The 16713-nt window shown below is 41.4% G+C and overlaps 57 non-coding genes and 17 pseudogenes across 57 annotated transcripts; all 74 read left to right on the top strand.

The window, feature by feature from the left end:
- Positions 1-4: 4 nt before the first annotated feature.
- On the top strand, positions 5-123 carry LOC134888881 (5S ribosomal RNA; annotated as a pseudogene).
- Positions 124-230: 107 nt separating this feature from the next.
- LOC134892139 (5S ribosomal RNA) lies at positions 231-349 on the top strand (annotated as a pseudogene).
- A 107-nt stretch (positions 350-456) lies between these two features.
- LOC134893156 (5S ribosomal RNA) lies at positions 457-575 on the top strand (annotated as a pseudogene).
- A 107-nt stretch (positions 576-682) lies between these two features.
- LOC135066436 (5S ribosomal RNA) lies at positions 683-801 on the top strand. Its single transcript, XR_010252684.1, has one exon. It is a non-coding gene; the product is annotated as a 5S ribosomal RNA (ribosomal RNA).
- A 107-nt stretch (positions 802-908) lies between these two features.
- Positions 909-1027, top strand: LOC135064289 (5S ribosomal RNA). Its single transcript, XR_010250599.1, has one exon. It is a non-coding gene; the product is annotated as a 5S ribosomal RNA (ribosomal RNA).
- Positions 1028-1134: 107 nt separating this feature from the next.
- On the top strand, positions 1135-1253 carry LOC134900997 (5S ribosomal RNA). Its single transcript, XR_010174495.1, has one exon. It is a non-coding gene; the product is annotated as a 5S ribosomal RNA (ribosomal RNA).
- A 107-nt stretch (positions 1254-1360) lies between these two features.
- On the top strand, positions 1361-1479 carry LOC135063321 (5S ribosomal RNA). The gene has a single exon (XR_010249656.1). It is a non-coding gene; the product is annotated as a 5S ribosomal RNA (ribosomal RNA).
- A 107-nt stretch (positions 1480-1586) lies between these two features.
- LOC134890720 (5S ribosomal RNA) lies at positions 1587-1704 on the top strand (annotated as a pseudogene).
- A 107-nt stretch (positions 1705-1811) lies between these two features.
- Positions 1812-1930, top strand: LOC135065301 (5S ribosomal RNA). Its single transcript, XR_010251583.1, has one exon. It is a non-coding gene; the product is annotated as a 5S ribosomal RNA (ribosomal RNA).
- A 107-nt stretch (positions 1931-2037) lies between these two features.
- Positions 2038-2155, top strand: LOC134888151 (5S ribosomal RNA; annotated as a pseudogene).
- A 107-nt stretch (positions 2156-2262) lies between these two features.
- On the top strand, positions 2263-2381 carry LOC134893812 (5S ribosomal RNA). Its single transcript, XR_010171717.1, has one exon. It is a non-coding gene; the product is annotated as a 5S ribosomal RNA (ribosomal RNA).
- A 107-nt stretch (positions 2382-2488) lies between these two features.
- Positions 2489-2607, top strand: LOC134885276 (5S ribosomal RNA). Its single transcript, XR_010169394.1, has one exon. It is a non-coding gene; the product is annotated as a 5S ribosomal RNA (ribosomal RNA).
- A 107-nt stretch (positions 2608-2714) lies between these two features.
- On the top strand, positions 2715-2833 carry LOC134893801 (5S ribosomal RNA). Its single transcript, XR_010171716.1, has one exon. It is a non-coding gene; the product is annotated as a 5S ribosomal RNA (ribosomal RNA).
- A 107-nt stretch (positions 2834-2940) lies between these two features.
- On the top strand, positions 2941-3059 carry LOC135065203 (5S ribosomal RNA). Its single transcript, XR_010251489.1, has one exon. It is a non-coding gene; the product is annotated as a 5S ribosomal RNA (ribosomal RNA).
- A 107-nt stretch (positions 3060-3166) lies between these two features.
- On the top strand, positions 3167-3285 carry LOC134893789 (5S ribosomal RNA). The gene has a single exon (XR_010171715.1). It is a non-coding gene; the product is annotated as a 5S ribosomal RNA (ribosomal RNA).
- Positions 3286-3392: 107 nt separating this feature from the next.
- LOC135067144 (5S ribosomal RNA) lies at positions 3393-3511 on the top strand. The gene has a single exon (XR_010253368.1). It is a non-coding gene; the product is annotated as a 5S ribosomal RNA (ribosomal RNA).
- Positions 3512-3618: 107 nt separating this feature from the next.
- On the top strand, positions 3619-3737 carry LOC135064469 (5S ribosomal RNA). The gene has a single exon (XR_010250777.1). It is a non-coding gene; the product is annotated as a 5S ribosomal RNA (ribosomal RNA).
- A 107-nt stretch (positions 3738-3844) lies between these two features.
- LOC134893778 (5S ribosomal RNA) lies at positions 3845-3963 on the top strand. Its single transcript, XR_010171714.1, has one exon. It is a non-coding gene; the product is annotated as a 5S ribosomal RNA (ribosomal RNA).
- Positions 3964-4070: 107 nt separating this feature from the next.
- LOC134889732 (5S ribosomal RNA) lies at positions 4071-4189 on the top strand (annotated as a pseudogene).
- A 107-nt stretch (positions 4190-4296) lies between these two features.
- LOC134893767 (5S ribosomal RNA) lies at positions 4297-4415 on the top strand. The gene has a single exon (XR_010171713.1). It is a non-coding gene; the product is annotated as a 5S ribosomal RNA (ribosomal RNA).
- A 107-nt stretch (positions 4416-4522) lies between these two features.
- LOC135066034 (5S ribosomal RNA) lies at positions 4523-4641 on the top strand. Its single transcript, XR_010252295.1, has one exon. It is a non-coding gene; the product is annotated as a 5S ribosomal RNA (ribosomal RNA).
- Positions 4642-4748: 107 nt separating this feature from the next.
- LOC135068191 (5S ribosomal RNA) lies at positions 4749-4867 on the top strand. The gene has a single exon (XR_010254396.1). It is a non-coding gene; the product is annotated as a 5S ribosomal RNA (ribosomal RNA).
- Positions 4868-4974: 107 nt separating this feature from the next.
- LOC134893754 (5S ribosomal RNA) lies at positions 4975-5093 on the top strand. Its single transcript, XR_010171712.1, has one exon. It is a non-coding gene; the product is annotated as a 5S ribosomal RNA (ribosomal RNA).
- A 107-nt stretch (positions 5094-5200) lies between these two features.
- On the top strand, positions 5201-5319 carry LOC134893355 (5S ribosomal RNA; annotated as a pseudogene).
- A 107-nt stretch (positions 5320-5426) lies between these two features.
- Positions 5427-5545, top strand: LOC135065578 (5S ribosomal RNA). Its single transcript, XR_010251856.1, has one exon. It is a non-coding gene; the product is annotated as a 5S ribosomal RNA (ribosomal RNA).
- Positions 5546-5651: 106 nt separating this feature from the next.
- LOC134891875 (5S ribosomal RNA) lies at positions 5652-5770 on the top strand (annotated as a pseudogene).
- Positions 5771-5877: 107 nt separating this feature from the next.
- On the top strand, positions 5878-5996 carry LOC134902027 (5S ribosomal RNA). Its single transcript, XR_010175505.1, has one exon. It is a non-coding gene; the product is annotated as a 5S ribosomal RNA (ribosomal RNA).
- Positions 5997-6103: 107 nt separating this feature from the next.
- LOC135065327 (5S ribosomal RNA) lies at positions 6104-6222 on the top strand. The gene has a single exon (XR_010251610.1). It is a non-coding gene; the product is annotated as a 5S ribosomal RNA (ribosomal RNA).
- Positions 6223-6329: 107 nt separating this feature from the next.
- Positions 6330-6448, top strand: LOC135060677 (5S ribosomal RNA). The gene has a single exon (XR_010247071.1). It is a non-coding gene; the product is annotated as a 5S ribosomal RNA (ribosomal RNA).
- Positions 6449-6555: 107 nt separating this feature from the next.
- Positions 6556-6674, top strand: LOC135068665 (5S ribosomal RNA). The gene has a single exon (XR_010254860.1). It is a non-coding gene; the product is annotated as a 5S ribosomal RNA (ribosomal RNA).
- Positions 6675-6781: 107 nt separating this feature from the next.
- LOC135066271 (5S ribosomal RNA) lies at positions 6782-6900 on the top strand. The gene has a single exon (XR_010252524.1). It is a non-coding gene; the product is annotated as a 5S ribosomal RNA (ribosomal RNA).
- Positions 6901-7007: 107 nt separating this feature from the next.
- Positions 7008-7126, top strand: LOC135067396 (5S ribosomal RNA). Its single transcript, XR_010253613.1, has one exon. It is a non-coding gene; the product is annotated as a 5S ribosomal RNA (ribosomal RNA).
- A 107-nt stretch (positions 7127-7233) lies between these two features.
- Positions 7234-7354, top strand: LOC134887215 (5S ribosomal RNA; annotated as a pseudogene).
- Positions 7355-7461: 107 nt separating this feature from the next.
- On the top strand, positions 7462-7580 carry LOC134893755 (5S ribosomal RNA; annotated as a pseudogene).
- Positions 7581-7687: 107 nt separating this feature from the next.
- Positions 7688-7806, top strand: LOC135060312 (5S ribosomal RNA). Its single transcript, XR_010246702.1, has one exon. It is a non-coding gene; the product is annotated as a 5S ribosomal RNA (ribosomal RNA).
- A 107-nt stretch (positions 7807-7913) lies between these two features.
- On the top strand, positions 7914-8032 carry LOC134893742 (5S ribosomal RNA). The gene has a single exon (XR_010171711.1). It is a non-coding gene; the product is annotated as a 5S ribosomal RNA (ribosomal RNA).
- Positions 8033-8139: 107 nt separating this feature from the next.
- Positions 8140-8260, top strand: LOC134888710 (5S ribosomal RNA; annotated as a pseudogene).
- A 107-nt stretch (positions 8261-8367) lies between these two features.
- LOC135060497 (5S ribosomal RNA) lies at positions 8368-8486 on the top strand. Its single transcript, XR_010246890.1, has one exon. It is a non-coding gene; the product is annotated as a 5S ribosomal RNA (ribosomal RNA).
- Positions 8487-8593: 107 nt separating this feature from the next.
- LOC135060843 (5S ribosomal RNA) lies at positions 8594-8712 on the top strand. Its single transcript, XR_010247237.1, has one exon. It is a non-coding gene; the product is annotated as a 5S ribosomal RNA (ribosomal RNA).
- Positions 8713-8819: 107 nt separating this feature from the next.
- Positions 8820-8938, top strand: LOC135060676 (5S ribosomal RNA). The gene has a single exon (XR_010247070.1). It is a non-coding gene; the product is annotated as a 5S ribosomal RNA (ribosomal RNA).
- Positions 8939-9045: 107 nt separating this feature from the next.
- On the top strand, positions 9046-9164 carry LOC134885541 (5S ribosomal RNA). The gene has a single exon (XR_010169654.1). It is a non-coding gene; the product is annotated as a 5S ribosomal RNA (ribosomal RNA).
- A 107-nt stretch (positions 9165-9271) lies between these two features.
- LOC135070530 (5S ribosomal RNA) lies at positions 9272-9392 on the top strand. The gene has a single exon (XR_010256692.1). It is a non-coding gene; the product is annotated as a 5S ribosomal RNA (ribosomal RNA).
- A 107-nt stretch (positions 9393-9499) lies between these two features.
- LOC134884464 (5S ribosomal RNA) lies at positions 9500-9618 on the top strand. The gene has a single exon (XR_010168610.1). It is a non-coding gene; the product is annotated as a 5S ribosomal RNA (ribosomal RNA).
- Positions 9619-9725: 107 nt separating this feature from the next.
- LOC135061043 (5S ribosomal RNA) lies at positions 9726-9844 on the top strand. Its single transcript, XR_010247435.1, has one exon. It is a non-coding gene; the product is annotated as a 5S ribosomal RNA (ribosomal RNA).
- Positions 9845-9951: 107 nt separating this feature from the next.
- On the top strand, positions 9952-10070 carry LOC134893730 (5S ribosomal RNA). Its single transcript, XR_010171710.1, has one exon. It is a non-coding gene; the product is annotated as a 5S ribosomal RNA (ribosomal RNA).
- Positions 10071-10177: 107 nt separating this feature from the next.
- Positions 10178-10296, top strand: LOC134887948 (5S ribosomal RNA; annotated as a pseudogene).
- A 107-nt stretch (positions 10297-10403) lies between these two features.
- Positions 10404-10522, top strand: LOC134887947 (5S ribosomal RNA; annotated as a pseudogene).
- Positions 10523-10628: 106 nt separating this feature from the next.
- LOC134900922 (5S ribosomal RNA) lies at positions 10629-10747 on the top strand. Its single transcript, XR_010174423.1, has one exon. It is a non-coding gene; the product is annotated as a 5S ribosomal RNA (ribosomal RNA).
- A 106-nt stretch (positions 10748-10853) lies between these two features.
- Positions 10854-10972, top strand: LOC134886469 (5S ribosomal RNA). Its single transcript, XR_010170551.1, has one exon. It is a non-coding gene; the product is annotated as a 5S ribosomal RNA (ribosomal RNA).
- A 107-nt stretch (positions 10973-11079) lies between these two features.
- Positions 11080-11198, top strand: LOC135067474 (5S ribosomal RNA). Its single transcript, XR_010253687.1, has one exon. It is a non-coding gene; the product is annotated as a 5S ribosomal RNA (ribosomal RNA).
- Positions 11199-11305: 107 nt separating this feature from the next.
- On the top strand, positions 11306-11424 carry LOC135059925 (5S ribosomal RNA). Its single transcript, XR_010246320.1, has one exon. It is a non-coding gene; the product is annotated as a 5S ribosomal RNA (ribosomal RNA).
- A 107-nt stretch (positions 11425-11531) lies between these two features.
- On the top strand, positions 11532-11650 carry LOC134902026 (5S ribosomal RNA). Its single transcript, XR_010175504.1, has one exon. It is a non-coding gene; the product is annotated as a 5S ribosomal RNA (ribosomal RNA).
- A 107-nt stretch (positions 11651-11757) lies between these two features.
- Positions 11758-11876, top strand: LOC134893718 (5S ribosomal RNA). The gene has a single exon (XR_010171708.1). It is a non-coding gene; the product is annotated as a 5S ribosomal RNA (ribosomal RNA).
- A 107-nt stretch (positions 11877-11983) lies between these two features.
- On the top strand, positions 11984-12102 carry LOC134893706 (5S ribosomal RNA). Its single transcript, XR_010171705.1, has one exon. It is a non-coding gene; the product is annotated as a 5S ribosomal RNA (ribosomal RNA).
- A 107-nt stretch (positions 12103-12209) lies between these two features.
- On the top strand, positions 12210-12328 carry LOC134891335 (5S ribosomal RNA; annotated as a pseudogene).
- A 107-nt stretch (positions 12329-12435) lies between these two features.
- On the top strand, positions 12436-12554 carry LOC134893695 (5S ribosomal RNA). The gene has a single exon (XR_010171704.1). It is a non-coding gene; the product is annotated as a 5S ribosomal RNA (ribosomal RNA).
- A 107-nt stretch (positions 12555-12661) lies between these two features.
- Positions 12662-12780, top strand: LOC134888998 (5S ribosomal RNA; annotated as a pseudogene).
- A 107-nt stretch (positions 12781-12887) lies between these two features.
- Positions 12888-13006, top strand: LOC135059924 (5S ribosomal RNA). The gene has a single exon (XR_010246319.1). It is a non-coding gene; the product is annotated as a 5S ribosomal RNA (ribosomal RNA).
- A 107-nt stretch (positions 13007-13113) lies between these two features.
- On the top strand, positions 13114-13232 carry LOC134900740 (5S ribosomal RNA). The gene has a single exon (XR_010174245.1). It is a non-coding gene; the product is annotated as a 5S ribosomal RNA (ribosomal RNA).
- Positions 13233-13339: 107 nt separating this feature from the next.
- Positions 13340-13458, top strand: LOC134901740 (5S ribosomal RNA). The gene has a single exon (XR_010175222.1). It is a non-coding gene; the product is annotated as a 5S ribosomal RNA (ribosomal RNA).
- A 107-nt stretch (positions 13459-13565) lies between these two features.
- On the top strand, positions 13566-13684 carry LOC134897377 (5S ribosomal RNA; annotated as a pseudogene).
- A 106-nt stretch (positions 13685-13790) lies between these two features.
- Positions 13791-13909, top strand: LOC134893683 (5S ribosomal RNA). The gene has a single exon (XR_010171703.1). It is a non-coding gene; the product is annotated as a 5S ribosomal RNA (ribosomal RNA).
- A 107-nt stretch (positions 13910-14016) lies between these two features.
- Positions 14017-14135, top strand: LOC135068053 (5S ribosomal RNA). Its single transcript, XR_010254261.1, has one exon. It is a non-coding gene; the product is annotated as a 5S ribosomal RNA (ribosomal RNA).
- A 107-nt stretch (positions 14136-14242) lies between these two features.
- Positions 14243-14360, top strand: LOC134888185 (5S ribosomal RNA; annotated as a pseudogene).
- A 107-nt stretch (positions 14361-14467) lies between these two features.
- Positions 14468-14586, top strand: LOC135065201 (5S ribosomal RNA). The gene has a single exon (XR_010251487.1). It is a non-coding gene; the product is annotated as a 5S ribosomal RNA (ribosomal RNA).
- A 107-nt stretch (positions 14587-14693) lies between these two features.
- Positions 14694-14812, top strand: LOC134893672 (5S ribosomal RNA). The gene has a single exon (XR_010171702.1). It is a non-coding gene; the product is annotated as a 5S ribosomal RNA (ribosomal RNA).
- Positions 14813-14919: 107 nt separating this feature from the next.
- On the top strand, positions 14920-15038 carry LOC135063071 (5S ribosomal RNA). The gene has a single exon (XR_010249411.1). It is a non-coding gene; the product is annotated as a 5S ribosomal RNA (ribosomal RNA).
- A 107-nt stretch (positions 15039-15145) lies between these two features.
- On the top strand, positions 15146-15264 carry LOC135064468 (5S ribosomal RNA). The gene has a single exon (XR_010250776.1). It is a non-coding gene; the product is annotated as a 5S ribosomal RNA (ribosomal RNA).
- A 107-nt stretch (positions 15265-15371) lies between these two features.
- On the top strand, positions 15372-15490 carry LOC134900921 (5S ribosomal RNA). The gene has a single exon (XR_010174422.1). It is a non-coding gene; the product is annotated as a 5S ribosomal RNA (ribosomal RNA).
- A 106-nt stretch (positions 15491-15596) lies between these two features.
- On the top strand, positions 15597-15715 carry LOC134885630 (5S ribosomal RNA). The gene has a single exon (XR_010169741.1). It is a non-coding gene; the product is annotated as a 5S ribosomal RNA (ribosomal RNA).
- A 107-nt stretch (positions 15716-15822) lies between these two features.
- Positions 15823-15941, top strand: LOC135067473 (5S ribosomal RNA). The gene has a single exon (XR_010253686.1). It is a non-coding gene; the product is annotated as a 5S ribosomal RNA (ribosomal RNA).
- A 107-nt stretch (positions 15942-16048) lies between these two features.
- On the top strand, positions 16049-16167 carry LOC135059923 (5S ribosomal RNA). The gene has a single exon (XR_010246318.1). It is a non-coding gene; the product is annotated as a 5S ribosomal RNA (ribosomal RNA).
- A 107-nt stretch (positions 16168-16274) lies between these two features.
- On the top strand, positions 16275-16393 carry LOC134893660 (5S ribosomal RNA). The gene has a single exon (XR_010171701.1). It is a non-coding gene; the product is annotated as a 5S ribosomal RNA (ribosomal RNA).
- A 107-nt stretch (positions 16394-16500) lies between these two features.
- Positions 16501-16619, top strand: LOC134901738 (5S ribosomal RNA). The gene has a single exon (XR_010175220.1). It is a non-coding gene; the product is annotated as a 5S ribosomal RNA (ribosomal RNA).
- The last annotated feature ends 94 nt before the right edge of the window (positions 16620-16713 follow it).

The following is a 16713-nucleotide window of genomic DNA, read 5'->3' as shown; positions in this document are numbered from 1 at the left end:
GTTCATCTACAGCCACACTACACTGGATACGTCCAATCTCATCTGATCTTGGAAGCTAAGCAGTGTTGGGCCTGGTTAGTACTTGGATGGGAGACCACCTGGGAATACAAAGTGCTGTAGATATTTTTATACTGCCAACACCGTTCTGTTGATGGATTCCATTTTAAAACGTATTCATTTATGAACCAGTAGTTAGAAGTAGAAAAGTTCTAACAGAAACCACAAAGCTCATCTACAGCCACACCACACTGGATACGCCCAATCTCATCTGATCTTGGAAGCTAAACAGTGTTGTGCCTGGTTAGTATTTGGATGGGAGACTACCTGGGAATACAAGGTGCTGTAGATAATTTTATACTGCCAACACCGTTCTGTTGATGCATTCCATTTTAAAACGTATTCATTTATGAACCAGTAGTTAGAAGTAGAAAAGTTCTAACAGAAACCAGAAAGTTCATCTACAGCAACACCACACTGGATACGCCCAATCTCATCTGTTCTTGGAAACTAAGCAGTGTTGGGCCTGGTTAGTACTTGGATGGGAGACCACCTGGGAATACAAGGTGATGTAGATATTTTTATACTGCCAACACCGTTCTGTTGATGCATTCCATTTTCAAACGTATTCATTTATGAACCAGTAGTTAAAAGTAGAAAAGTTCTAACAGAAACCACAAAGCTCATCTACAGCCACACCACACTGGATACGCCCAATCTCATCTAATCTTGGAAGCTAAGCAGTGTTGGGCCTGGTTAGTACTTGGATGGGAGACCACCTGGGAATACAAGGTGCTGTAGATATTTTTATACTGCCAACACCGTTCTGTTGATGCATTCCATTTTCAAACGTTTTCATTTATGAACCAGTAGTTAGAAGTAGAAAAGTTCTAACAGAAACCACAAAGCTCATCTACAGCTACACTACACTGGATACGCCCAATCTCATCTGATCTTGGAAGCTAAGCAGTGTTGGGCCTGGTTAGTACTTGGATGGGAGACCACCTGGGAATACAAGGTGCTGTAGATATTTTTATACTACCAACACCGTTCTGTTGATGCATTCCATTTTCAAACGTATTCATTTATGAACCAGTAGTTAGAAGTAGAAAAGTTCTAACAGAAACCATAAAGCTCATCTACAGCCACACCACACTGGATACGCCCAATCTCATCTGATCTTGGAAGCTAAGCAGTGTTGGGCCTGGATAGTACTTGGATGGGAGACCACCTGGGAATACAAGGTGCTGTAGATATTTTTATACTACCAACACCGTTCTGTTGATGCATTCCATTTTCAAACGTATTCATTTATGAACCAGTAGTTAGAAGTAGAAAAGTTCTAACAGAAACCACAAAGCTCATCTACAGCCACACCACACTGGATACGCCCAATCTCATCTGATCTTGAAAGCTAAGCAGTGTTGGGCCTGGTTAGTACTTGGATGGGAGACCACTTGGGAATACAAGGTGCTGTAGATATTTTTATACTGCCAACACCGTTCTGTTGATGCATTCCATTTTCAAACGTATTCATTTATGAACCAGTAGTTAGAAGTAGAAAAGTTCTAACAGAAACCACAAAGCTCATCTACAGCCACACCACACTGGATACGCCCAATCTCATATGATCTTGGAAGCTAAGCAGTGTTGGGCCTGGTTAGTACTTGGATGGGAGACCACCTGGGAATACAAGGTGCTTAGATATTTTTATACTGCCAACACCGTTCTGTTGATGCATTCCATTTTCAAACGTATTCATTTATGAACCAGTAGTTAGAAGTAGAAAAGTTCTAACAGAAACCACAAAGCTCATCTACAGCCACACCACACTGGATACGCCCAATCTCATCTGATCTTGGAAGCTAAGCAGTGTTGGGCCTGGTTAGTGCTTGGATGGGAGACCACCTGGGAATACAAGGTGCTGTAGATATTTTTATACCGCCAACACCGTTCTGTTGATGCATTCCATTTTCAAATGTTTTCATTTATGAACCAGTAGTTAGAAGTAGAAAAGTTCTAACAGAAACCACAAAGCTCATCTACAGCCACACCACACTGAATACGCCCAATCTCATCTGATCTTGGAAGCTAAGCAGTGTTGGGCCTGGTTAGTACTTGGATGGGAGACCACCTGGGAATACAAGGTGCTTAGATATTTTTATACTGCCAACACCGTTCTGTTGATGCATTCCATTTTCAAACGTATTCATTTATGAACCAGTAGTTAGAAGTAGAAAATTTCTAACAGAAACCACAAAGCTCATCTACAGCCACACCACACTGGATACGCCCAATCTCATCTGATCTTGGAAGCTAAGCAGTGTTGGGCCTGGTTAGTACTTGGATGGGAGACCACCTGGGAATACAAGGTGCTGTAGATATTTTTATACTACCAACACCGTTCTGTTGATGCATTCCATTTTCAAATGTATTCATTTATGAACCAGTAGTTAGAAGTAGAAAAGTTCTAACAGAAACCACAAAGCTTATCTACAGCCACACCACACTGGATACGCCCAATCTCATCTGATTTTGGAAGCTAAGCAGTGTTGGGCATGGTTAGTACTTGGATGGGAGACCACCTGGGAATACAAGGTGCTGTAGATATTTTTATACTGCAAACACCGTTCTGTTGATGCATTCCATTTTCAAACGTATTCATTTATGAACCAGTAGTTAGAAGTAGAAAAGTTCTAACAGAAACCACAAAGCTCATCTACAGCCACACCACACTGGATACGCCCAATCTCATCTGATCTTGGAAGCTAAGCAGTGTTGGGCCTGGTTAGTACTTGGATGGGAGACCACCTGGGAATACAAGGTGCTGTAGATATTTTTATACTACCAACACCGTTCTGTTGATGCATTCCATTTTCAAATGTTTTCATTTATGAACCAGTAGTTAGAAGTAGAAAAGTTCTAACAGAAACCACAAAGCTCATCTACAGCCACACCACACTGGATACGCCCAATCTCATCTGATCTTGGAAGCTAAGCAGTGTTGGGCATGGTTAGTACTTGGATGGGAGACCACCTGGGAATACAAGGTGCTGTAGATATTTTTATACTGCAAACACCGTTCTGTTGATGCATTCCATTTTCAAACGTATTCATTTATGAACCAGTAGTTAGAAGTAGAAAAGTTCTAACAGAAACCACAAAGCTCATCTACAGCCACACCACACTGGATACGCCCAATCTCATCTGATCTTGGAAGCTAAGCAGTGTTGGGCCTGGTTAGTACTTGGATGGGAGACCACCTGGGAATACAAGGTGCTGTAGATATTTTTATACTACCAACACCGTTCTGTTGATGCATTCCATTTTCAAACGTATTCATTTATGAACCAGTAGTTAGAAGTAGAAAAGTTCTAACAGAAACCATAAAACTCATCTACAGCCACACCACACTAGATACGCCCAATCTCATCTGATCTTGGAAGCTAAGCAGTGTTGGGCCTGGTTAGTACTTGGATGGGAGACCACCTGGGAATATAAGGTGCTGTAGATATTTTTATACTACCAACACCGTTCTGTTGATGCATTCCATTTTCAAATGTATTCATTTATGAACCAGTAGTTAGAAGTAGAAAAGTACTAACAGAAACCATAAAGCTCTTCTACAGCCACACCACACTGGATATGCCCAATCTCATCTGATCTTGGAAGCTAAGCAGTGTTGGGCCTGGTTAGTACTTGGATGGGAGACCACCTGGGAATACAAGGTGCTGTAGATATTTTTATACTGCCAACACCATTCTGTTGATGCATTCCATTTTAAAATGTATTCATTTATGAACCAGTAGTTAGAAGTAGAAAAGTTCTAACAGAAACCAGAAAGTTCATCTACAGCCACACCACACTGGATACGCCCAATCTCATCTGATCTTGGAAGCTAAGCAGTGTTGGGCCTGGTTAGTACTTGGATGGGAGACCACCTGGGAATACAAGGTGCTGTAGATATTTTTATACTACCAACACCGTTCTGTTGATGCATTCCATTTTCAAACGTATTCATTTATGAACCAGTAGTTAGAAGTAGAAAAGTTCTAACAGAAACCATAAAGCTCATCTAGAGCCAAGCCACACTGGATACGCCCAATCTCATCTGATCTTGGAAGCTATGCAGTGTTGGGCCTGGTTAGTACTTGGATGGGAGACCACCTGGGAATACAAGGTGCTGTAGATATTTTTATACTACCAACACCGTTCTGTTGATGCATTCCTTTTTCAAACGTATTCATTTATGAACCAGTAGTTAGAAGTAGAAACGTTCTAACAGAAACCACAAAGCTCATCTACAGCCACACCACACTGGATACGCCCAATCTCATCTGATCTTGGAAGCTAAGCAGTGTTGGGCCTGGTTAGTACTTGGATGGGAGACCACCTGGGAATACAAGGTGCTGTAGATATTTTTATACCGCCAACACCGTTCTGTTGATGCATTCCATTTTCAAATGTATTTATTTATGAACCAGTAGTTAGAAGTAGAAAAGTTCTAACAGAAACCACAAAGCTCATCTACAGCCACACCACACTGGATACGCCCAATCTCATCTGATCTTGGAAGCTAAGCAGTGTTGGGCCTGGTTAGTACTTGGATGGGAGACCACCTGGGAATACAATGTGCTGTAGATATTTTTATACTGCCAACACCGTTCTGTTGATGCATTCCATTTTCAAATGTATTCATTTATGAACCAGTAGTTAGAAGTAGAAAAGTTCAAACAGAAACCACAAAGCTCATCTACAGCCACACCACACTGGATACGCCCAATCTCATCTGATCTTGGAAGCTAAGCAGTGTTGGGCCTGGTTAGTACTTGGATGGGAGAACACCTGGGAATACAAGGTGCTGTAGATATTTTTATACTGCCAACACCGTTCTGTTGATGCATTCCATTTTCAAACGTATTCATTTATGAACCAGTAGTTAGAAGTAGAAAAGTTCTAACAGAAACCACAAAGCTCATCTACAGCCACACCACACTGGATACGCCCAATCTCATCTGATCTTGGAAGCTAAGCAGTGTTGGGCCTGGTTAGTACTTGGATGGGAGACCACCTGGGAATACAAGGTGCTGTAGATATTTTTATACTGCCAACACAGTTCTGTTGATGCATTCCATTTTCAAACGTATTCATTTATGAACCAGTAGTTAGAAGTAGAAAAGTTCTAACAGAATCCACAAAGCTCATCTACAGCCACACCACACTGGATACGCCCAATGTCATCTGATCTTGGAAGCTAAGCAGTGTTGGGCCTGGTTAGTACTTAGATGGGAGACAACCTGGGAATACAAGGTGCTGTAGATATTTTTATACTACCAACACCGTTCTGTTGATGCATTCCATTTTCAAACGTATTCATTTATGAAACAGTAGTTAGAAGTAGAAAAGTTCTAACAGAAACCATAAAGCTCATCTACAGCCACACTACACTGGATACGCCCAATCTCATCTGATCTTGGAAGCGAAGCAGTGTTGGGCCTGGTTAGTACTTGGATGGGAGACCACCTGGGAATACAAGGTGCTGTAGATATTTTTATACTACCAACATCGTTCTGTTGATGCATTCCATTTCAAACGTATTCATTTATGAACCAGTAGTTAGAAGTAGAAAAGTACTAACAGAAACCATAAAGCTCTTCTACAGCCACACCACACTGGATATGCCCAATCTCATCTCATCTTGGAAGCTAAGCAGTGTTGGGCCTGATTAGTACTTGGATGGGAGACCACCTGGGAATACAAGGTGCTGTAGATAATTTTATACTGCCAACACCGTTCTGTTGATGCATTCCATTTTAAAACGTATTCATTTATGAACCAGTAGTTAGAAGTAGAAAAGTTATAACAGAAACCACAAAGTTCATCTACAGCCACACCACACTGGATACGCCCAATCTCATCTGATCTTGGAAGCTAAACAGTGTTGGGCCTGGTTAGTACTTGGATGGGAGACCACCTGGGAATACAAGGTGCTGTAGATAATTTTATACTGCCAACACCGTTCTGTTGATGCATTCCATTTTCAAACGTATTCATTTATGAACAAGTAGTTAGAAGTAGAAAAGTTCTAACAGAAACCAGAAAATTCATCTACAGCCACACCACACTGGATACGCCTAATCTCATCTGATCTTGGAAGCTAAGCAGAGTTGGGCCTGGTTAGTACTTGGATGGGAAACCACCTGGGAATACTAGGTGCTGTAGATATTTTTATACTACCAACACCGTTCTGTTGATGCATTCCATTTTCAAACGTATTCATTTATGAACCAGTAGTTAGAAGTAGAAAAGTTCTAACAGAAACCACAAAGCTCATCTGCAGCCACACCACACTGGATACGCCCAATCTCATCTGATCTTGGAAGCTAAGCAGTGTTGGGCCTGGTTAGTACTTGGATGGGAGACCACCTGGGAATACAAGGTGCTGTAGATGTTTTTATACTGCCAACACCGTTCTGTTGATGCATTCCATTTTCAAACGTATTCATTTATGAACCAGTAGTTAGAAGTAGAAAAGTTCTAACAGAAACCACAAAGCTCATCTACAGCCACACCATACTGGATACGCCCAATCTCATCTGATCTTGGAAGCTAAGCAGTGTTGGCCCTGGTTAGTACTTGGATGGGAGACCACCTGGGAATACAAGGTGCTGTAGATATTTTTATACTGCCAACACCGTTCTGTTGATGCATTCAATTTTCAAATGTATTCATTTATGAACCAGTAGTTAGAAGTAGAAAAGTTCAAACAGAAACCATAAAGCTCATCTACAGCCACACCACACTGGATACGCCCAATCTCATCTGATCTTTGAAGCTAAGCAGTGTTGGGCCTGGTTAGTACTTGGATGGGAGACCGCCTGGGAATACAAGGTGCTGTAGATAATTTTATACTGCCAACACCGTTCTGTTGATGCATTCCATTTTAAAACGTATTCATTTATGAACCAGTAGTTAGAAGTAGAAAAGTTCTAACAGAAACCAAAAAGTTCATCTACAGCCACACCATACTGGATACGTCCAATCTCATCTGATCTTGGAAGCTAAGCAGTGTTGGGCCTGGTTAGTACTTGGATGGGAGACCACCTGGGAATACAAGGTGCTGTAGATATGTTTATACTGCCAACACCGTTCTGTTGATGCATTCCATTTTCAAACGTAATCATTTATGAACCAGTAGTTAGAAGTAGAAAAGTTCTAACAGAAACCACAAAGCTTATCTACAGCCACACCACACTGGATACGCCCAATCTCATATGATCTTGGAAGCTAAGCAGTGTTGGGCCTGGTTAGTACTTGGATGGGAGACCACCTGGGAATATAAAAGGTGCTGTAGATATTTTTATACTGCCAACACCGTTCTGTTGATGCATTCCATTTTCAAACGTATTCATTTATGAACCAGTAGTTAGAAGTAGAAAAGTACTAACAGAAACCATAAAGCTCTTCTACAGCCACGCCACACTGGATATGCCCAATCTCATCTCATCTTGGAAGCTAAGCAGTGTTGGGCCTGATTAGTACTTGGATGGGAGACCACCTGGGAATACAAGGTGCTGTAGATAATTTTATACTGCCAACACCGTTCTGTTGATGCATTCCATTTTAAAACGTATTCATTTATGAACCAGTAGTTAGAAGTAGAAAAGTTATAACAGAAACCACAAAGTTCATCTACAGCCACACCACACTGGATACGCCCAATCTCATCTGATCTTGGAAGCTAAACAGTGTTGGGCCTGGTTAGTACTTGGATGGGAGACCACCTGGGAATACAAGGTGCTGTAGATGTTTTTATACTGCCAACACAGTTCTGTTGATGCATTCCATTTTCAAACGTATTCATTTATGAACCAGTAGTTAGAAGTAGAAAAGTTCTAACAGAATCCACAAAGCTCATCTACAGCCACACCACACTGGATACGCCCAATCTCATCTGATCTTGGAAGCTAAGCAGTGTTGGGCCTGGTTAGTACTTGGATGGGAGACCACCTGGGAATACAAGGTGCTGTAGATATGTTTATACTGCCAACACCGTTCTGTTGATGCATTCCATTTTCAAACGTAATCATTTATGAACCAGTAGTTAGAAGTAGAAAAGTTCTAACAGAAACCACAAAGCTCATCTACAGCCACACCACACTGGATACGCCCAATCTCATCTGATCTTGGAAGCTAAGCAGTGTTGGGCCTGGTTAGTACTTGGACGGGAGACCACCTGGGAATATAAAAGGTGCTGTAGATATTTTTATACTGCCAACACCGTTCTGTTGATGCATTCCATTTTCAAACGTGTTCATTTATGAACAAGTAGTTAGAAGTAGAAAAGTTCTAACAGAAACCAGAAAATTCATCTACAGCCACACCACACTGGATACGCCTAATCTCATCTGATCTTGGAAGCTAAGCAGTGTTGGGCCTGGTTAGTACTTGGATGGGAGACCACCTGGGAATACAAGGTGCTGTAGATATTTTTATACTACCAACACCGTTCTGTTGATGCATTCCATTTTCAAACGTATTCATTTATGAACCAGTAGTTAGAAGTAGAAAAGTTCTAACAGAAAACATAAAGCTCATCTACAGCCAAGCCACACTGGATACGCCCAATCTCATCTGATCTTGGAAGCTAAGCAGAGTTGGGCCTGGTTAGTACTTGGATGGGAGACCACCTGGGAATACTAGGTGCTGTAGATATTTTTATACTACCAACACCGTTCTGTTGATGCATTCCATTTTCAAACGTATTCATTTATGAACCAGTAGTTAGAAGTAGAAAAGTTCTAACAGAAACCGCAAAGCTCATCTGCAGCCACACCACACTGGATACGCCCAATCTCATCTGATCTTGGAAGCTAAGCAGTGTTGGGCCTGGTTAGTACTTGGATGGGAGACCACCTGGGAATACAAGGTGCTGTAGATGTTTTTATACTGCCAACATCGTTCTGTTGATGCATTCCATTTTCAAATGTATTCATTTATGAACCAGTCGTTAGAAGTAGAAAAGTTCTAACAGAAACCAAAAAGTTCATCTACAGCCACACCATACTGGATACGTCCAATCTCATCTGATCTTGGAAGCTAAGCAGTGTTGGGCCTGGTTAGTACTTGGATGGGAGACCACCTGGGAATACAAGGTACTGTAGATATTTTTATACTGCCAACACCGTTCTGTTGATGCATTCCATTTTCAAACGTATTCATTTATGAACCAGTAGTTAGAAGTAGAAAAGTTCTAACAGAAACCACAAAGCTCATCTACAGCCACACCACACTGGATACGCCCAATCTCATCTGATCTTGGAAGCTAAGCAGTGTTGGGCCTGGTTAGTACTTGGATGGGAGACCACCTGGGAATATAAAAGGTGCTGTAGATATTTTTATACTGCCAACACCGTTCTGTTGATGCATTCCATTTTCAAATGTATTCATTTATGAACCAGTAGTTAGAAGTACAAAAGTTCTAACAGAAACCATAAAGCTCATCTACAGCCACACCACACTGGATATGCCCAATCTCATCTGATCTTGGAAGCTAAGCAGTGTTGGGCCTGGTTAGTACTTGGATGGGAGACCACCTGGTAATACAAGGTGCTGTAGATAATTTTATACTGCCAACACCGTTCTGTTGATGCATTCCATTTTAAAACGTATTCATTTATGAACCAGTAGTTAGAAGTAGAAAAGTTCTAACAGAAACCACAAAGTTCATCTACAGCCACACCACACTGGATACGCCCAATCTCATCTGGTCTTGGAAGCTAAGCAGTGTTGGGCCTGGTTAGTACTTGGATGGGAGACCACCTGGGAATACAAGGTGCTGTAGATAATTTTATACTGCCAACACCGTTCTGTTGATGCATTCCATTTTCAAACGTATTCTTTTATGAACCAGTAGTTAGAAGTAGAAAAGTTCTAACAGAAACCACAAAGTTCATCTACAGCCACACCACACTGGATACGCCCAATCTCATCTGATCTTGGAAGCTAAGCAGTGTTGGGCCTGGTTAGTACTTGGATGGGAGACCACCTGGGAATACAAGGTGCTGTAGATATTTTTATACTGCCAACACCGTTCTGTTGATGCAATCTATTTTCAAACGTATTCATTTATGAACCAGTAGTTAGAAGTAGAAAAGTTCTAACAGAAACCACAAAGCTCATCTACAGCCACAACACAGTGGATACGCCCAATCTCATCTGATCTTGGAAGCTAAGCAGTGTTGGGCCTGGTTAGTACTTGGATGGGAGACCACCTGGGAATACAAGGTGCTGTAGATATTTTTATACTGCCAACACCGTTCTGTTGATGCATTCTATTTTCAAACGTATTCATTTATGAACCAGTAGTTAGAAGTAGAAAAGTTCTAACAGAAACCACAAAGCTCATCTACAGCCACAACACAGTGGATACGCCCAATCTCATCTGATCTTGGAAGCTAAGCAGTGTTGGGCCTGGTTAGTACTTGGATGGGAGACCACCTGGGAATACAAGGTGCTGTAGATATTTTATACTGCCAACACCGTTCTGTTGATGCATTCAATTTTCAAATGTATTCATTTATGAACCAGTAGTTAGAAGTAGAAAAGTTCAAACAGAAACCATAAAGCTCATCTACAGCCACACCACACTGGATACGCCCAATCTCATCTGATCTTGGAAGCTAAGCAGTGTTGGGCCTGGTTAGTACTTGGATGGGAGACCGCCTGGGAATACAAGGTGCTGTAGATAATTTTATACTGCCAACACCGTTCTGTTGATGCATTCCATTTTAAAACGTTTTCATTTATGAACCAGTAGTTAGAAGTAGAAAAGTTCTAACAGAAACCAAAAGTTCATCTACAGCCACACCACACTTGATACGTCCAATCTCATCTGATCTTGGAAGCTAAGCAGTGTTGGGCCTGGTTAGTACTTGGATGGGAGACCACCTGGGAATACAAGTTGCTGTAGATATTTTTATACTGCCAACACCGTTCTGTTGATGCATTCCATTTTCAAACGAATTCATTTATGAACCAGTAGTTAGAAGTAGAAAAGTTCTAACAGAAACCACAAAGCTCATCTACAGCCACACCACACTGGATACGCCCAATCTCATCTGATCTTGGAAGCTAAGCAGTGTTGGGCCTGGTTAGTACTTGGATGGGAGACCACCTGGGAATACAACGTGCTGTAGATATTTTTATACTGCCAACACCGTTCTGTTGATGCATTCCATTTTAAAACGTATTCATTTATGAACCAGTAGTTAGAAGTAGAAAAGTTCTAACAGAAACCAGAAAGTTCATCTACAGCAACACCACACTGGATACGCCCAATCTCATCTGATCTTGGAAGCTAAGCAGTGTTGGGCCTGGTTAGTACTTGGATGGGAGACCACCTGGGAATACAAGGTGCTGTAGATATTTTTATACTGCCAACACCGTTCTGTTGATGCATTCAATTTTCAAATGTATTCATTTATGAACCAGTAGTTAGAAGTAGAAAAGTTCAAACAGAAACCACAAAGCTCATCTACAGCCACACCACACTGGATACGCCCAATCTCATCTGATCTTGGAAGCTAAACAGTGTTGGGCCTGGTTAGTACTTGGATGGGAGACCACCTGGGAATACAAGGTGCTGTAGATAATTTTATACTGCCAACACCGTTCTGTTGATGCATTCCATTTTAAAACGTATTCATTTATGAACCAGTAGTTAGAAGTAGAAAAGTTCTAACAGAAACCACAAAGTTCATCTACAGCCACACCACACTGGATACGCCCAATCTCATCTGATCTTGGAAGCTAAGCAGTGTTGGGCCTGGTTAGTACTTGGATGGGAGACCACCTGGGAATACAAGGTGCTGTAGATAATTTTATACTCCCAACACCGTTCTGTTGATGCATTCCATTTTCAAACGTATTCTTTTATGAACCAGTAGTTAGAAGTAGAAAAGTTCTAACAGAAACCACAAAGTTCATCTACAGCCACACCACACTGGATACGCCCAATCTCATCTGATCTTGGAAGCTAAGCAGTGTTGGGCCTGGTTAGTACTTGGATGGGAGACCACCTGGGAATACAAGGTGCTGTAGATATTTTTATACTGCCAACACCGTTCTGTTGATGCATTCTATTTTCAAACTTATTCATTTATGAACCAGTAGTTAGAAGTAGAAAAGTTCTAACAGAAACCAGAAAGTTCATCTTCAGCAACACCACACTGGATACGCCCAATCTCATCTTATCTTGGAAGCTAAGCAGTGTTGGGCCTGGTTAGTACTTGGATGGGAGACCACCTGGGAATACAAGGTGCTGTAGATATTTTTATACTGCCAACACCGTTCTGTTGATGCATTCCATTTTAAAATGTATTCATTTATGAACCAGTAGTTAGAAGTAGAAAAGTTCAAACAGAAACCCCAAAGCTCATCTACAGCCACACCACACTGGATACGCCCAATCTCATCTGATCTTGGAAGCTAAGCAGTGTTGGGCCTGGTTAGTACTTGGATGGGAGACCACCTGGGAATACAAGGTGCTGTAGATAATTTTATACTCCCAACACCGTTCTGTTGATGCATTCCATTTTCAAACGAATTCATTTATGAACCAGTAGTTAGAAGTAGAAAAGTTCTAACAGAAACCACAAAGCTCATCTACAGCCACACCACAATGGATACGCCCAATCTCATCTGACCTTGGAAGCTAAGCAGTGTTGGGCCTGGTTAGTACTTGGATGGGAGACCACCTGGGAATACAACGTGCTGTAGATATTTTTATACTGCCAACACCGTTCTGTTGATGCATTCCATTTTAAAACGTATTCATTTATGAACCAGTAGTTAGAAGTAGAAAAGTTCTAACAGAAACCAGAAAGTTCATCTACAGCAACACCACACTGGATACGCCCAATCTCATCTGATCTTGGAAGCTAAGCAGTGTTGGGCCTGGTTAGTACTTGGATGGGAGACCACCTGGGAATACAAGGTGCTGTAGATATTTTTATACTGCCAACACCGTTCTGTTGATGCATTCCATTTTAAAATGTATTCATTTATGAACCAGTAGTTAGAAGTAGAAAAGTTCAAACAGAAACCACAAAGCTCATCTACAGCCACACCACACTGGATACGCCCAATCTCATCTGATCTTGGAAGCTAAGCAGTGTTGGGCCTGGTTAGTACTTGGATGGGAGACCACCTGGGAATTCAAGGTGCTGTAGATATTTTTATACTGCCAACACCGTTCTGTTGATGCATTCAATTTTCAAACGTATTCTTTTATGAACCAGTAGTTAGAAGTAGAAAAGTTCTCACAGAAACCACAAAGTTCATCTACAGCCACACCACACTGCATACGCCCAATCTCATCTGATCTTGGAAGCTAAGCAGTGTTGGGCCTGGTTAGTACTTGGATGGGAGACCACCTGGGAATACAAGGTGCTGTAGATATTTTTATACTGCCAACACCGTTCTGTTGATGCATTCTATTTTCAAACGTATTCATTTATGAACCAGTAGTTAGAAGTAGAAAAGTTCTAACAGAAACCACAAAGCTCATCTACAGCCAAAACACAGTGGATACGCCCAATCTCATCTGATCTTGAAAGCTAAGCAGTGTTGGGCCTGGTTAGTATTTGGATAGGAGACCACCTGGGATTACAAGGTGCTGTAGATATTTTATACTGCCAACAATGTTCTGTTGATGCATTCAATTTTCAAATGTATTCATTTATGAACCAGAAGTTAGAAGTAGAAAAGTTCAAACAGAAACCATAAAGCTCATCTACAGCCACACCACACTGGATACGCCCAATCTCATCTGATCTTGGAAGCTAAGCAGTGTTGGGCCTGGTTAGTACTTGGATGGGAGACCACCTGGGAATACAAGGTGCTGTAGATAATTTTATACTGCCAACACCGTTCTGTTGATGCATTCCATTTTAAAACGTATTCATTTATGAACCAGTAGTTTGAAGTAAAAAAGTTCTAACAGAAACCAAAAAGTTCATCTACAGCCACACCACACTGGATACGTCTAATCTCATCTGATCTTGGAAGCTAAGCAGTGTTGGGCCTGGTTAGTACTTGGATGGGAGACCACCTGGGAATACAAGGTGCTGTAGATATTTTTATACTGCCAACACCGTTCTGTTGATGCATTCCATTTTAAAACGTATTCATTTATGAACCAGTAGTTTGAAGTAAAAAAGTTCTAACAGAAACCAAAAAGTTCATCTACAGCCACACCACACTGGATACGCCCAATCTCATCTGATCTTGGAAGCTAAGCAGTGTTGGGCCTGGTTAGTACTTGGATGGGAGACCACCTGGGAATACAAGGTGCTTAGATATTTTTATACTGCCAACACCGTTCTGTTGATGCATTCCATTTTCAAACGTTTTCATTTATGAACCAGTAGTTAGAAGTAGAAAATTTCTAACAGAAACCACAAAGCTCATCTACAGCCACACCACACTGGATACGCCCAATCTCATCTGATCTTGGAAGCTAAGCAGTGTTGGGCATGGTTAGTACTTGGATGGGAGACCACCTGGGAATACAAGGTGCTGTAGATATTTTTATACTGCAAACACCGTTCTGTTGATGCATTCCATTTTCAAACGTATTCATTTATGAACCAGTAGTTAGAAGTAGAAAAGTTCTAACAGAAACCACAAAGCTCATCTACAGCCACACCACACTGGATACGCCCAATCTCATCTGATCTTGGAAGCTAAGCAGTGTTGGGCCTGGTTAGTACTTGGATGGGAGACCACCTGGGAATACAAGGTGCTGTAGATATTTTTATACTACCAACACCGTTCTGTTGATGCATTCCATTTTCAAATGTATTCATTTATGAAACAGTAGTTAGAAGTAGAAAAGTTCTAACAGAAATCATAAAGCTCATCTACAGCCACACCACACTAGATACGCCCAATCTCATCTGATCTTGGAAGCTAAGCAGTGTTGGGCCTGGTTAGTACTTGGATGGGAGACCACCTGGGAATACAAGGTGCTGTAGATATTTTTATACTACCAACACCGTTCTGTTGATGCATTCCATTTTCAAATGTATTCATTTATGAACCAGTAGTTAGAAGTAGAAAAGTACTAACAGAAACCATAAAGCTCTTCTACAGCCACACCACACTGGATATGCCCAATCTCATCTGATCTTGGAAGCTAAGCAGTGTTGGGCCTGGTTAGTACTTGGATGGGAGACCACCTGGGAATACAAGGTGCTGTAGATATTTTTATACTGCCAACACCATTCTGTTGATGCATTCCATTTTAAAATGTATTCATTTATGAACCAGTAGTTAGAAGTAGAAAAGTTCTAACAGAAACCAGAAAGCTTATCTACAGCCACACCACACTGGATACGCCCAATCTCATCTGATCTTGGAAGCTAAGCAGTGTTGGGCCTGGTTAGTACTTGGATGGGAGACCGCCTGGGAATACAAGGTGCTGTAGATAATTTTATACTGCCAACACCGTTCTGTTGATGCATTCCATTTTAAAACGTTTTCATTTATGAACCAGTAGTTAGAAGTAGAAAAGTTCTAACAGAAACCAAAAGTTAATCTACAGCCACACCACACTGGATACGTCCAATCTCATCTGATCTTGGAAGCTGAGCAGTGTTGGGCCTGGTTAGTACTTGGATGGGAGACCACCTGGGAATACAAGGTGCTGTAGATATTTTTATACTGCCAACACCGTTCTGTTGATGCATTCCATTTTCAAACGAATTCATTTATGAACCAGTAGTTAGAAGTAGAAAAGTTCTAACAGAAACCACAAAGCTCATCTACAGCCACACCACACTGGATACGCCCAATCTCATCTGATCTTGGAAGCTAAGCAGTGTTGGGCCTGGTTAGTACTTGGATGGGAGACCACCTGGGAATACAACGTGCTGTAGATATTTTTATACTGCCAACACCGTTCTGTTGATGCATTCCATTTTAAAACGTATTCATTTATGAACCAGTAGTTAGAAGTAGAAAAGTTCTAACAGAAACCAGAAAGTTCATCTACAGCAACACCACACTGGATACGCCCAATCTCATCTGATCTTGGAAGCTAAGCAGTGTTGGGCCTGGTTAGTACTTGGATGGGAGACCACCTGGGAATACAAGGTGCTGTAGATATTTTTATACTGCCAACACCGTTCTGTTAATGCATTCCATTTTAAAACGTATTCATTTATGAACCAGTAGTTAGAAGTAGAAAAGTTCAAACAGAAACCACAAAGCTCATCTACAGCCACACCACACTGGATACGCCCAATCTCATCTGATCTTGGAAGCTAAGCAGTGTTGGGCCTGGTTAGTACTTGGATGGGAGACCACCTGGGAATACAAGGTGCTGTAGATATTTTTATACTGCCAACACCGTTCTGTTGATGCATTCAATTTTCAAACGCATTCTTTTATGAACCAGTAGTTAGAAGTAGAAAAGTTCTCACAGAAACCACAAAGTTCATCTACAGCCACACCACACTGCATACGCCCAATCTCATCTGATCTTGGAAGCTAAGCAGTGTTGGGCCTGGTTAGTACTTGGATGGGAGACCACCTGGGAATACAAGGTGCTGTAGATATTTTTATACTGCCAACACCGTTCTGTTGATGCATTCTATTTTCAAACGTAATCATTTATGAACCAGTAGTTAGAAGTAGAAAAGTTCTAACAGA

The sequence above is a fragment of the Pseudophryne corroboree genome, chromosome 3 (assembly GCF_028390025.1).
Source record: "Pseudophryne corroboree isolate aPseCor3 chromosome 3, aPseCor3.hap2, whole genome shotgun sequence".
In the NCBI taxonomy this organism is placed as follows: Eukaryota; Metazoa; Chordata; class Amphibia; order Anura; family Myobatrachidae; genus Pseudophryne; species Pseudophryne corroboree.
This window is presented reverse-complemented; position numbering and strand designations above follow the sequence as displayed.